This window comes from Mus caroli, unplaced genomic scaffold (assembly GCF_978045245.1).
Source record: "Mus caroli unplaced genomic scaffold, Mus_caroli_1 scaffold_6, whole genome shotgun sequence".
Classification (NCBI taxonomy): Eukaryota; Metazoa; Chordata; class Mammalia; order Rodentia; family Muridae; genus Mus; species Mus caroli.
In genome coordinates this window covers 9,289,098-9,304,214 of record NW_028227261.1, presented here as the reverse complement: position 1 = coordinate 9,304,214, position 15,117 = coordinate 9,289,098, and the positions used below count along the sequence as shown (strand labels likewise).

Here is a 15,117-nt window from a genome sequence, read left to right as displayed (position 1 = left end):
TGAACATGAATTTGAGGTAAAGTCTGTGTTCCTAGGCCATGGTCACCCAAAATGATTTCAGAAAAACTGTATTTTATTCCCTTAAGGTTAGAGATGTGGTTTTGAGTCAACACTTTTGACCTAAGAAAGAGGAACATTTCTCCAGTTTCCCTATAAGGCCATTGATCATCATGAGGTATTCTCTCAGACACCTCCACATTAATGGTTGAAAGTAACAAAAGCCTCTCATCTTCAGTGTCTTTCTGATCAGATGCTCATAAATTTCCTATGCTAATGGCCCTGCCCCTTGCTGGCTTCAGCATCTGGGAGAGCAGACCCCGCACCTTGCCTGGGGCAGTGTCTTAGAGCTGGCCCTGGTAGACAAGTTAGTTAGCCTCTAGTCCTCTAGTCCTGTAGCATTCCAATCTCTCCAGAGTATTGGAGTTCTGATATGTCAACCCCTTTCTGTAAGCAATCGTCCTTTTTTGGAGGGGGCTGGGAGTGTTGGTTTTTTTGAGACAGGAATTCTCTGTGTAACCCTGGCTTTCCTGGAACGGGTTCTATAGAAGGAGCTGGCATTAAACTCAGAGATCCTCTTGCCTTTGCTTCCCGAATACTCAGTTTAAAGAGGTCTGCCACCACATCCAGGCTCCATCAGTCTTTTCAGGAGCTCTTGTTCACAGGAAGAAAAGTTTAAAAAGCCGTTTGTTGTCAGTTTATAGATGTGAGCTTTAGAGAACGAAGAAGAGGTCCTGAGAAGCAGGGCACCAGCAAACTGCTGGCCTAGGGTCTTTGTGTAAGACTCATGGCAGGAACTGAAGTGGGGCAATGAGGAGGGGGTGGGTTGGCCACTCCAGTTGTCCCAATCATGACCCTGTCCTATTCTACCTTTTAGTCATGTTCTCATATATAGATTGCAAATATGTTCATTTGAGGAAAGAAAGCAATCAAGAAAGCAGAAATCCTTTCTTAAATCCCTGTCTTCTGGCCCAGGCATTGCCTTTCAGCTGCAGTGTTGAAATTAAGCCAAACATGGTGTCTTGTATATAGCAGCAGTTTCTTGCCCAGAAAAAAAAAATCAGATGAAGAAATGGTTGTTCCTATAATAGTTTATATGAAATTAATCATCATGTCTAAGATTCCTTGGATTGATGAGAGAGAGAGAGAGAGAGAAAGGGAGAGGGAGAGAGAGAGAGACAGACATACAGAGACAGACAGACAGACAGACAGACATAGAGAGACAGACAGACAGAGAGACTGAGAGAGACAGAGAGGGACAAAGATAGAGACAGAGACAGACAGAGACAGAGACAGAGAGGCAGACAGAGAGGGGAGAGGCTTTCGTTGAGTTTCTGTTGCATCTTGGAGATGAAAGGGTTTACTTCATCTGACAGATTCCAGTCTATCACTGAGGGAAGCCAAGGCCAGACCTTAAGGTAGGAGTTTGAAGCAGACGCCACCAAGGAATGCTGCTTGCTGGTTTGCTCCCAGGCCTGCTGAGCTAACCTTTTATAAAACCCAGGTCATAGTACTTCAAATAGTGGGCCTGGGCCTCCTATGTCAACCAGTAATAAAGACAATGCCCCACATATGCCACAAGCCAATCTGTATAGGCAAATTCTCAATTTATATTCATACTTCCAAGGTGACTGTAGCCTATGTCAAGTTGACAATAAAAACTAGACAGTATACTAATCATTTTCTCCTTTTATTAAAAATACATTTTTCTTACATAATATATCCTGATTATAATTTCTCCTCCCTCTACTCCTCTCAGTTTCTCCCCACCTCTCTTCCCATCCACATTCCTTTTTGTCTTTTTTTTTTTTTTTTTTTTTTTTTGGTTTTGGTTTTGGTTTTCTGAGACAGGGTTTCTCTGTGTAGCCCTGGCCGTCCTGGAACTCACTCTGTAGACCAGGCTGGCCTCGAACTCAGAAATCTGCCTGCCTCTGCCTCCCGAGTGCTGGGATTAAAGGCGTGCACCACCACGCCCGGCCTCCTTTTTGTCTTTTAACAGATAACAGTCGTCTAAAGGGTAATAATATTGTACTGCATTGTATTGCATTGTACTGTACTGTACTGTACTGTATTGTATTGTATTATTTTAATGATAAAACAAGACTAATGGATAAGAATAGGACAAAACAAACAAGCCAAAAGAAAAAAAATGAGACCAAGAAAAGGCATAGCACAAGAAATAGATATATACACATCACATACTCAGGAATCCCATAAAAACACTAAGCTGGAAGTCATAATATATGCATAAAAGGACCTAGAGAAGAAACATGGAAAGGCTCCAATACAACTTTATGAGACAAGGAACCTCCAAAGATGCCTTTGAATTTGTTTTCTGCTGGTCATTTACTCCTGGGCATGCAGATTACTCTCAAAGAGTAGTTTGTTTCCCCAGTGATATTCCCTTGGGGAAAAAACCAAACTTTCATTTTAAAGTGGTTATCAACTGGAGGTTGCTAGTAGTGGCTTAGGAATGGGGTCATGTGTTCACTTTCTTTTCAGCTCTAGGACCAAATCTGGTACAGACCTCTGCAGGCCCTGTGCATGCTGCCTCAGTTTCTCTGAGTTCATATGTGTGCAGACATTGTTAGTTTACAGGGTCTTGTTTTCTCAATGTCCCTTACCTCCTCTGTCTCTGTCTTTTTCTCTCTTTTGAAAGATTTATTTATTTATTTAATGTTTGTGAATACTCTTTAGCTGTCTTCAGACACATCAGAAGAGGGCATTGGATTCCACTACAGATGGTTGTGAGCCACCATGTAGTTGCTGGGAATTGAACTCAGGATCTTTGGAAGAGCAGTCAGTGCTCTTAACTGCTGTGCCATCTCTCCAGTAGTCCCCCTCTGTTTCTCTTCTTTCTTTCTTTCTTTCTTTCTTTCTTTCTTTCTTTCTTTCTTTCTTTCTTTCTTTCTTTCTTTCTTTCTTTCTTTTGTTCTTTCTTTCTTTCTTTCTTTTGTTCTTTCTTTCTTTCTTTCTTTCTTTCTTTCTTTCTTTCTTTCTTTCTTTCTTTAATACAAACATAGACTCTATTAAATGCTGCTCAATCCCCAGTGAAGATCTCTCATTATAAAACAGTTTTCCATACAACTGCAAGGCAAGTGGCTGGAATGGTACTGGCAACAATAAGTGTGAAAAATACCTGACAGGTAAAAACAGACAAAGCTTCTACATAGTCAACTCTGAGGACACCTGCTGCAGTTCCTTTAAATAAAGCCAGGCAGTGATAGCTAGCAGTCTGCATCACACTGTGGGAGGGACTCAGAGCTCCACCCTGCAGGCAGGCAGGCCTGGGGACTGGCAGGGTGAGGACTGGGAAGGCCCTGCCTCCAGCCTTGGAGGAGAGGAATGAAGGAGGCGAGCCTCGGGTCCACCCGTGGCCTGTGCTGCTCCACACACACTCCGGGGTGCTGCTGCTGAAGCGGGGATTTGGGAACATCAGAATTTTGGCTTACTTTCCCCCCAACTTTAATACTTTGTGCTTCAGAAGCCTGGAAACGTCAGATGTTGTAAAACCCAGAGTATGGCAGTGTCTTTAATGAGGCTGGGCTCTTGTCCCCTGCCCACACCTCTCTAGGAGAGGTGAGGGAAGGGCAACACCTCTGCTTATCTTATGAGACTCTTTCCTCAACTATACTCAAGGTGTGCAGCACCAAGGTGTGCAGCACGGTGAAAACACATGATAAAGGAAGTGTGCAGAGGACAGCTTCATCTGTGTGTGCAGCACAACTGGGCTCAAGTCGCAACACACGCTTGCCACTCCCACGATCACCTCACTCAACAGAGACAGTGACACAATCCATGATTAGACAGAGTTTACAATATACTGTGGCCGTGATACAGCACAGGGCTATGTTTTAGTCCATAATTGTTTTGCTTTTACGCTTGCCAGGAAAAACTGGCCTCCTAATTATATTATACTGATGAGGTCTGCTCTGAAGTTTTTATATATTCCAAAAAAAAAAAAAAAAAAAATGTACAAAACTACCGCCCAGCAGGGGGAGCTGATCTTTATTTGGCACTGGTAGTGCTGCAAATACTGTGCATGTTGTAAGCATTATTCTGTTTCTCTAGAGCCTTCTTCAGCTGCAGCTCTTCTAGTTTTTTCCATAACTCTTCCCGTTCCAGTTCTTTCTTCTCTTGTGGGAAGCCACATATGCCATTACAAGGTGGTGCTAGCTACCGCTGGCTACTGCACATAAGTCTGGGTAAACAACCAATGTGTAAAAGTTTTTCACCAAGTCACTGCCTGGCCCTGGGCATGATAATGAGGCTCAGGTGAGGTACTGAGAGAGAATCACCAATCAGATGAGAGACATGCAAATGAGGTATGATAATGAGGCTCTGTGAGGTACTAAGAGAGTATAACCAATCAGATGAGAGACATGCAAATGAGGTATGATAATGAGGCTCTGTGAGGTACTAAGAGAGTATAACCAATCAGATGAGAGACATGCAAATGAGGTAGAATGCATAACCAATCCGGGTGTGAGACACGCCTCTCCTAGACCTATGTAAGTAGCACCAGTTCTGGGCTCGGGGTCTTCTTGCCTATGCAGTCAATGCTCTCCAAATAAACGTGTTGCAGAAGGATCCTGTTGTGGCCTCTGCTGTGCTTGCGAGTAGGGCGCTCACATTCTCTCTCTGTCTTTCGGCTTTGGCTTTGTAGGAACTAGTAACGTTGTCAAAAAGCTTGCCTTTCATCTCCATGAGGGTTTTCAGCACATTGCACACCAGTGCTACAATAGGCTGATTCCAGTGTTCTTTGGACATTTTATACAAGCTGGCAAACATGATTGGTAGGATTTTATCAATATTTTCTTCAATCAAATTAAGAATATATTCATTATTCCAGAAGTACAGTGCTCTTTCTGCAACCTGGAAATGAGCTGGAGACACACTTGGATATCTGCTTAAAAAGCGGCTCTTCCATTTTTTGAATTGTGTTGGTTCAATGACATCTAAGATATCTTCAATTTCTCCTAAAACATCACCTCTTTCTGACTGCATGTTTTTGGCCAAAATTTCAGCAGTCCTCTGATCACCGGCTCTGTCAGCGTTGTGTCTTTCTCCAGGAACTGCACAACACAGTACGCCAGCTGTGCGTGAAACAAGGCCAATCCTTTTGCAGTATGCATAGGAATATCATTAGAAACTGCTTATGCTCTGCTTTCACTGGCAATGCAAAGCCATTGATGATACTTTCCAATATTTCAAGGAGCTCAGCCACACCATTGAAATGTTCCGTTTCATATATAAACCTGAGGAAAATGTTGTTAATCTGCTTTCTGATGAATGCTCTCAGGCCAAGGAACTTGCCATAAATCCGATGCAGGACGGGTCTTCAGGAAGTCGTGCTCCCGTGGCTCTTCACTATCAAAAAGCTCCAGGAGCTGTTGGACAAACTTCTGATCAATGTATCACTTTGCAATGCTGGGCTGGAAATCAGCACTCTCCAAGAATCTTAAGAATTCATACACCAAGCTGTATGTGAGGCCAAGAGGCCTCAAGTGTGGGGTCATCATTTAAAGTGGCATCTTTGAGCTGGGGCAGGGGGTGCAGCTCCGCCTGGCTGCCCTGGCTGCGGAACTGTGATGAGCCGTGAGAGCGCTTGTGCCTCTGCGCCTTGCGCACCGATTTCCGGGTGAAGCTGTCCTCTTTCTCCAAGGCCGAGATAGTGGCGCAGGCAACAGGTGCGGGCGGCGACCACTAGGACATCTCGGCGACCCGGGGGCAATCGGCGGAGGACGGGCACAGCGGGCCTGCGCCCCTGTGTCCCGGGCCCCGGCCGCGCCGCGCTCGCGCTCCGCAAGCTGCTCCTCACCGGACAGCGCCTCACTGCCGCATCCCCGCGCCGCGCGGCCGCCTCCCGGGGCTGGCGGAGGGGAGGACGGGGGCGCGCGGGCCGCACAAGTTACTGACGCCGGGCGACGAGGGCGGGCGGAGGCGAGCCTGAAGTGTGGACCGCTGGGGCGAGCGCGCGGGTAGGGACGCCGGGCGCGCCTCACGGCCCCTTAGCGCGCGGAGTCCAAGGTCTTCAGCGGCTGCCGCCTGCGCTGTCTGCCCGGCCGGGAGCCTCCTCCCGGGGCGCTTCCATCGCGGGTCCGCCCGAGCTGCCGCCGAGAGATCGTTCTCCTGTCAGCGATGGCCCCTCATCGCCCGGGGTGGCCACCCGCACCCCGATCCTTGGATCCTTGGAGCGTTGCCCTTGCTCAGCCTCCCCCGCCCACCGGCCGCCCACGGAGCACGCCCGGGAAGCAACTGCTACAACTTGAGAGGGTGGCTGGCTCGGGCGGGGGGTGGGGGAGACTCTGTGCGCGTGAGTGCGCGCTCCCGCGGCCCAGAGGTCCTCGCGGGGGGTGGGGGTGGGTGGAGGAAGGCGTTGACTGACAAATTCTGCAGGGTCCCACTAGCCTCCCGAGTCTCCAGGCGCCCCCTCTGTTTCTTAAACTCTTGCTGTCTCCTCTTTCATGGGGTTTCCTAGTGGACTGTCAGTCAAAGAAGATATTGCTTGGTAATTCCTACAAGTTTTGTGTCACCATTCCACTAGCATATCTTGTAAGCAGGGTACCTTTGTAGACAGTGGTGCTGTGGCTGGCTTGATGCTTACAAATCTCTTTTGACAGATTATAGAGTACTTTCCTGTAGTATAGATGCTGTGTTGATTTGAATATGCTTGGTTCATAGGAAATGGCACTATTAGGAGTTGTGGCCTTGTTGGAGGAAGTGTGTCACTGTGTAGGTGGGCTTTGAGGTCTCCTCCTATGCTCAGGCTCTATCCAGTATGGATGAGACCTGGCTGCCTGCATAGAAGAGTTTCCTTCTGGCTGTTTTTTGGATCAAAATGTAGAATTCTCAGTTCCTTCTTCAGCACCATGTTTGCCTGCAGGCTGCCATGCTTCCTGCCATGGTGATAATGGACTAAACCTCTGTATTTAAATTAAAAGTTTTTTTTAATTTATAAGACCCAATTAAATGTTTTCCTTGATAAGTCTTGGTCATGGTGTCTTTTTATAGCAATAAAACCTTAACTAAGACAAATGTCAAAAAGTGTAGAGGGTCTTTAAGATCATGCAGTAGTCAAAATTAGGGACATGATACTCAGGGGTCAGTTAGTTTTGGATCCTGTTCTTTTTGTATTGGGTTGTTTTTTGTTTGTTTGTTTACCAGTTGTTATTATCTGTTGAGATGAGTTGGGATCTCGCTGACCATATCACTTTAGAAGCACTGAAGCCATTTCTCCATGTTGACTATCCCCTTTGGAGAATGAATGTTGAATAGAGTCAAACATCAGGGTTTCCACAGCTTCTCTGACCAAGGAGACAGAGCTGCAGGACCTTAGGAGAGATTCCTCATGATTTCCTGGGACCTGGTTGACCTTGGAAGGCAAAGATCAGAATACAGTGACTTCCATTTAGTTCTGCTGTCCACATTGGTACAGACCTCCCTCTTAGTTACTTTTGGTTGCTGTAATAAAAGACCATGACAAAGACAACTTACAGAAAAAGAGTTTATTTTGTTTTATGGTCCAGAACGGTAATGTGATGCTTCAAATGAAAATGGCCCACATAGGCTCATCTATTTGAATGTTTGGTCTCCAGTTTACAGAACTATTTGGGGGGACTAGGAGGTATGGTCACTGGAGGTGTGTCACTAGGGTTAGCCTTTCAAGTATTAAAAGCCCACACTATCATAGTTAGCCCCCCTTCTCTCTGCTTCATGCTGGTGAATAAGGATATAAACTCTCAGCTACTGCTCCAGTGCCATGTTTGCCTGCTGCTGCTGTGTTCTGCACCATGATGGTCATGGACTCACCCTCTGAAACTGTAAGCTCCCAATAAGCTCTCTTATTAGTTGCCTTGGTCATGGTGTGTTTTCACAGCAATAGAAAAGTAACTAAGAAAGTTAAATGTTCATATGATGGTGACAGGCAGGGCAGCAGGAGCAGGAAGCAGAGAGCTCACATCTTGAACAACTGCAAGCACAAAACAGTGAGTGAACCATAAGTAACATGGAAATTTTAAACACTCATATTCTGCCTCCCATGTCATATCTTAGAAATCCCCAAACAGAATCAGTAACCAAGAGTATCCAAACATTTGAGCCTGTGGGGAACACTGCTATTCAAACTACTGTATTCCACTTCCTGGCCACATCATAATATTTTCTAGGAGCAGAACGTTCCTCAACACTTTTTGTTTCACAAGTTGTATGCTTAGCTAAGTGGGATTTTGCTCTGAGGACAGCCTTCCCTTTGTTCCAGGGCAGAGCAGGGGCTTATTTATTTATTTGTTTGTTTATTCATTTCTTATTTTAGGTGCATGGGTGTTTTGCCTGCATATATATCCGTGTGAAGGTGTTAGAGTTACAGTTTGGGAGCTTCCATGTGGTTGGTGAGAATTGAACCCCAGTCCTTTGAAGGACATCCAGTGCTCTTAACGGCTGAGCCATCTCACCAGCCCCAGAGATGCTCTTGTTAATAGCACTTATGCTCAGCTCTTGGCTGTAATGCTTAGTTCAGTGGTGATCATGTTCTCTTCAAAACTACATTTGTATTTCCTTTTATTCCACTTGCTCCTTTTCATTTATTGCTAATAATAACCATGTTGCAGACTAAATATTATGCTTTCTTAAATTGTTTCCATAAAAAAAAAACATAGTGTGTTACTTTAAATTTACTCTCAGACAATTTTTAGGAAAAGTGCAAAAGGCAGCCAAATTCTTTGCCAATCTCACAGGTGTTGTCTCTAGCTCTGCTGCTGAACTTGTTCCCTCTGAAACCTCATTGGGCCTCCATAATCCACATTGCTACCAATATTACTGTCTTTCTGTTTCCTATAAGGATGGCCCAATAACCACTGCTTACATCATTCAACTGCTTTTATTTTCCACAGTTCCAAAATTTCTTCATTCCTCCAGAACCTAATATGGTCAGGTTCACTACAGCAACGATCGATTCTCTGGGTTGAATTCCTATATTATATTTCTGTAATCATTTAAAAACTATTTCTTAACAAAATCGGGATTTACTTTAAATGTTTAGTTTTACTTAAGCTTTACCTAAATGGAATACTAAAGTTAAAAATAAAAGATTGATGTAGCCTTCTGGATGTTGAATAAACAGATTTGGAGGCTGTAAGAGTTTGAATGAGGATGGCCTTTGTAGATCAGAGGTTTGAACACTTGGTTCAAACACATGCCACACCATGACTGTGGCAACTTATACAAAAACAAATAAATGTTTATTTTGGCTTATGGCCCTCAAGTTTGGAGTTCATAATGGTGCGGATGGCATGGCAGCAGCAGGAAAAGGACTATGCACATCTTGAACTGCAACACAAAGCCAAGTGTGGCATGGAATCTTTAAAATCTCAAATCCCTCTCCAGTCTATAGTAACACATTTCCTCCCACAAGGTCGCCATTACCAAACCTTCCCAAACAGCATCACCAACTGAAGACCAAGTGTTGGAACATCCTTGTTCCGCTTATACAGAGGTCATCCTTGTTCAAACTATTAAAGCCTCCAAGCATGTCTACTCAACACTGAGAACATCAGTTACATCGATCTTGTACTTTCAACTGTAGTGTAACATTTGGATAAAGCTTAAGTAGAACCAAACATTTCAAGTAAATCCTGATTTTGTTAAGAAATAGTTTTTCATTATCTTGATTAGACAGTTTTTAAATTTTTAAATCCTTGTAAATGTTTGTAATTGTATCCTTGTAAAAGAATAGATCATAAGAGAAATATACTGATTTAAATAGAACTTTGTTATTAATAAGTTCAGCTTTGATCTCAGAAAATATTATACATATCATATGTTTCATTATTTATATAACTCATGTAACTTACTAAGACCTTCCATGACGCCTTTAGGCTTCCTAGCTTTTTGATTTTGGACGAACACTTACCATATGAGAAATTGAAGGAGCTAGAGGCAGGTGAATTTCTGAGTTCAAGGCCAGCCTGGTCTACAGAGTGAGTTCTAGGACATCCAAGGCTACACAGAGAAACCCTGTCTCAAAAACAAACAAACAAACAAACAAACAACAACAACCCCCCCAATTTTATACTTATATACTTTTAAACATTTTCTTCTCTTATTTACTGGCAATATTAGCCATGATTTTCTAAATGAAAAGAGTTGATACAATATAGGAAACATGTAATATAATATAATATAATATCAATACATATTTCCATGTCTTCAATTGAAAGGTCAAACATGCAATATTTGTTCAGTCCCTGAGAGTAGATGTCTCTGCAGTCTCAATCTAGTGCTGGAATCCCAGGGAGGTCCTACAGAGCTGCCAGTTTTCAGTCTGCTCTGGAATCCCAAAGAAGTAGGTTCTAAAACCAGAGACTGAATGGCTCAGGAACAGGATAGAGAAACTTGCCAGTGAAAGTGAAGGCCGGCAGGAAAGAGGCAAAGCTTCCCAATTCCGTGTTTTAATATGAGCTACCACCAGAAGGTTTATGGTAGGTCTTCTGAATTCAAGTTGTCTGATTAAGGAAATCCCTCATCGGAATCTTGGATTTTAGTTGCTTTCAGATGCAGTCACATTGACATCAAAGATTAGACTTCATGTCAGGCTTGAGTTTAAAAAAAAATAGTGAGAAATGTGGAATAGCCAGGAAAATCAATAGAGCTGAGAATCAGCAGTAGCATACACTCCTCAATTCAAGAACTACTTTGGTTTGTAAGAACCAATTGAAAGCTTCCTGGGAACTAGCATCCTATTCCAGAGATACCTTAATGGCAAGGACTCAACTTCCTGACAGGCAAGGTCAGTCCCTCAAAGGATCTAAATCTGGAGAAGTCAAGCTTTACCTTTAAAAAAATGTATTCCTTGACATAAAAAAAATAGGATTGTCTATTTCAGATATGGCATAATTTTTTTTTTCTGTAAGGATTTGGAGCTATCAAGTGGAGTTCCAAAAAGAAAAAAACTGTCTATTCTGACCTATGGCTGAAAGATAATCCCCTAAATTTCCCTTAGAGCACAGGAGACATATTAAGTAAAATAATCCATCAAAATCAGAAGCCCTATGCTAAATGTAGTGGTTGAAAAAGAAAGGCCTGATAGGCTCCTAGATTTGAATATTTAATCATCAGGCAGTGGCATTAAATGAAAGGCTTAGGAGGGTGGCTTTGTTGGAGAAAGTGTATTATTGGAGATAGGCTTTGATGTTTTAAAAAAACCTAAGGAAGGCCCATTGGCTCTTTCTACCTACTGCCTGCAGAACTGGATATGGAACTCTCAGCTACCATGTTTGCCTGTATGCAACCAGAATCTCCACCATGATAATGTACAAAACCTCTATCTCATTGATTTTTCCCAAAGAACCAGCTTCTGGTTTTGTTGATTCTTTGTGTAGTTCTTTTTGTTTCTACTTGGTTTATTTTAACCCTGAATTTGATTATTTCCTGCCTTCTACTCCTCTTGGGTGTATTTGCTTCTTTTTGTTCTAGAACTTTCAGGTGTGCTGTTAAGCTACTAGTGTATGCTCTCTCCAGTTTCTTTTTGGAGGCACTCAGAGCTATGAGTTTTCCTCTTACAACTGCTTTCATTGTGTCCCATTTCCTGCATGGCCACAGACATTGATATCACATCCCTTCTTCATCTACTTAACATATTTATATTTATGTCTGTTAATGTATTTGTGAATGAATCTGTGTGTGTGTGTGTGTGTGTGTGCGTGTGTGTAGGATCATATCAGTTGTTTCTTTAGTGACATTCTCCGAAGTCATCAACTATCATGATGAGGCCCAGGAGGGAAACTTCCTGAAATGCTGCTTTCTGGGAAATCCTATTACAAGCTGTGTTTAATGGTGGTGAAGAGACAGGTTAGAGGCCAAAATTTCAATCAATTTGATACCAGTCCAAAAGGCACCTGTGTACCTGGACACCCTTTGAGCTTTCCTAAACAGAGTGAGGCTTGGCCTCTGTGACCTCACAGAAGGGGTCACTGTCATGGTTATGGGTGTACCCTAGTTCTGAGGGCAGCAGAGTCCAATGCCTTAGGGGTTTCTGGACTGTTTAGTTTACCTCATCTTGATTTAACTGGACACAATATATCTATCTAGAATATCATCTGTTTCTTCTAGATTGTTGCAGTTTTGTTGAGTATATGCTTTTCTAGTAAGATCAGATGACCCTGAGATTCTACCATACACCAATTAGAATTGCAAAGATCAAGAACTCAAGTGACAACACATGGTGACAAGGGTGTGGAGAAAGAGTTACACTCCACTATTGCTGGTGGGATTGCAAACTGGTACAACCACTCTGGAAATCAATCTGGCAGTACCTCAGAAAATTGGAAATAATTCTACATGAAGACCCAGATATTCCACTACTGGGCATATACACAAAAGAAGAAACACAATAACACAAGGACACATGCTCCACTATGTCCATAGCTGCCATATTTGTATTAGCCAGAAGCCGGAAACAGTCCAGATGTTCTTCAACCAAGGAATGGATGTAGAAAAACTGTGGTTCAATAACACAATGGAATACTGCTCATCTATTAAAACTGAGGACATCTTGAAATTTTCAGGCAAATGGAGAGAACTAGAAAATGTCATCCTGAGTGAGGAACCCAGGCTCAAAAGGACATACATGTTATGTCCTCATTGATAAGTAGTTATTTGGCAAAAAGATCAGAATACCATTATACACAACTCACAGACCACATAATATTTAATTAGAAGGAATGCCAAATTGTGGATACTTCAATTCCACATAGAAGGAGAAACAAAATAATCCCAGGAGGCAGAAGAAGGGAGATATGTGGATAAAAGAGGGAGAATCAGGGACAATCGGTGGCAGGATCAGGTATGTGGGGAGACAGGAGAGAAGGCCAGAGGGTCAGGAGTATTAATAGAAACATACAACAGTGTGTATGAAGAATGAAGAGCAGGGCAAATATCTAGAAAGTCCCAGACAAGATGGATGTGGAAGTCTCCCAAACCTCATTGGGGATGACCTTAGCCGAAATGTCCAAGAGTGGGTAGACGGAACCTAAATAGAATATCTCCAGTAGAGAGCATGGCCCTCATTTGAGGCATGGGGGCACCCGACCATCTTCAAAATTTGGACCCAGAATTGTTCATATCTAATTGTATATAGTGACAAAAGTGGAGCAGAGACTGAAGAAAATGCCATCCACTGCCTTGATCAATCCATCTTATGGGCCAAAAAAAAAAAAAAACCTTGACACTATTACTGAAGCCATGTTGTGCTCAGAAAGAGCCTGACATGACTGTCCACTGACAGACTCTATCAGGAGCTTATTGACACTGTTGCCGATACGTAGAGGCAATCATTGAGCTGAAGTCCAGGAGTGTTTTGTTGTTTAAGCCATATTTATACAACCACAACTTAAAGACAGGTAAAACTGAAAAATTGCTAAAATATCGCTTGAGATTCAATCAAAATTCAAATAGTCTTTAAGAGAATAATATTTAAAGACATCATGGGAATGCATAATCTCCATAATCTCCAATAATCTCGACTAGGAAAGTGATACAATAGAAGAGTTAGAAACCATGGATGGATGTGAATAATACCAGCTTTGTTCCAACCACCAGGGAAATATAACCATGATAAAAAAATGAAAAAAAAAAAAAAAGACAAGTTCATCCTCTTAGAAATTACTCTGGAAATATCCACACAATAGGATAAATGAAAAATATCAGGACAAGTCAAGCATACCTAGTCAGCAATTTACCAACACAGTTAAGAAATGCCCAGTAGAATTTGAGGGTCAGAGTTCTTATGAGCAGCAGAGAAAGTGGACTCAATCGTGGTGCAATGCCTTTCTGCCCACTAGCCTAGCAATTCCTTTGACCTGGGAGTTTCCATGACTTCTTGGTTGCAGTTCCTGCCACTGCTCTAGTGACTGAAAAAAATTCCTAAGGCCTAAACTGGCAACAGTGCAGATGAAGGGAATTTTTACATTGTTGTGAGACCCATGGCAGTGTGCTCTACTCCTAGTTCCACACCTTGCAGCTTGCAGACTCCTGACAAGGAGGGGATTCTGATCCCACTCCACTTCCTTCAGGCCCTCAGTTTCTCTTAGGAATCCTCCTGCTAAAAAAGCAGTTTCAATCAAGAAATGATTCTTCCCACCTACTCCTAATGTTTCCCATCCCCATGTTCTCCCACCAGTTGTCCTGCTGCTAAAGAGATATTTTCTTTCCATGCAAGGTACTGCCCTAGTCCTGCTGGGTTACTAAAATTGTAGCCACTGGAAGGTCTTCTGGGAATGTCCATTAGTCTTCTGTAGTGTGGCTCTAATTGTGTATCTTACAATGCTCATCCACAAATAGTGAATGTTTCCAAATTTGGTGAGCCTGTTTTCTTGGTCTTCAAACATGATATTATTAATTTCCCTAAGCCAATGACTTTCATCTTTTTCAATCTGCACATGTCTTCCACATAATTCCAACAGTGAGTCTACCTGAACGTATGTTGTACACCCTCACCATATTCTTGTTGTACCATAGACAAGAAGCCGGTGTATAAATGTTTATAGAATGAAGACAGTCATATTGTATGAGGGGCAAAAGGTAAGTTGTGTATTTGCTGTGCACAATTTGGAACTTTACACTAACACTGGAAATATCTGAAGATATGGGATAATGATCTCTAAGGCATCAGGCAGTGGGGCCTAGAATCATGCAACATAAGAAACTGGAATATCCAGAGATTGTCCAAGTGGTTGTAATTTCCTGACTGTTAAGGGCTATTTCAGAAGCCTAAATTTAAATTGCCTGGTGTGTGTGCATCAGCATCCCTGATGCAGCACTTGATAGAAAATACCAATGATCATTTGAAAACAAGGGCCTCTAAAGTGTCTATTAGTAGTTTGATCCTACTAAGGAAGAGGTCAACAATTTCCAATACTAAGAATAACATATTGTTATCACTAAGTTTCTCAAAAGTTGAGAATTTCCCTTATTTTTTTTAAATCAAGGAAAAATGTGTAGTGATATAGATTTGTTCAACAATTTCCACTACTGAGAATAACATAATGTTATCACAAAGTTTCTCACAAGTTGAAATTTGTCCTTATTTTTTTTATAACAAGGAAATTGTGTAGTGATAATAGA

General features: G+C 42.5%; 1 pseudogene; it reads right to left on the bottom strand.

The window, feature by feature from the left end:
- Positions 1–3,932: 3,932 nt before the first annotated feature.
- Positions 3,933–9,861, bottom strand: LOC147004075 (serine/threonine-protein phosphatase 2A 56 kDa regulatory subunit alpha isoform-like; annotated as a pseudogene).
- Between the last annotated feature and the right edge of the window lie 5,256 nt (positions 9,862–15,117).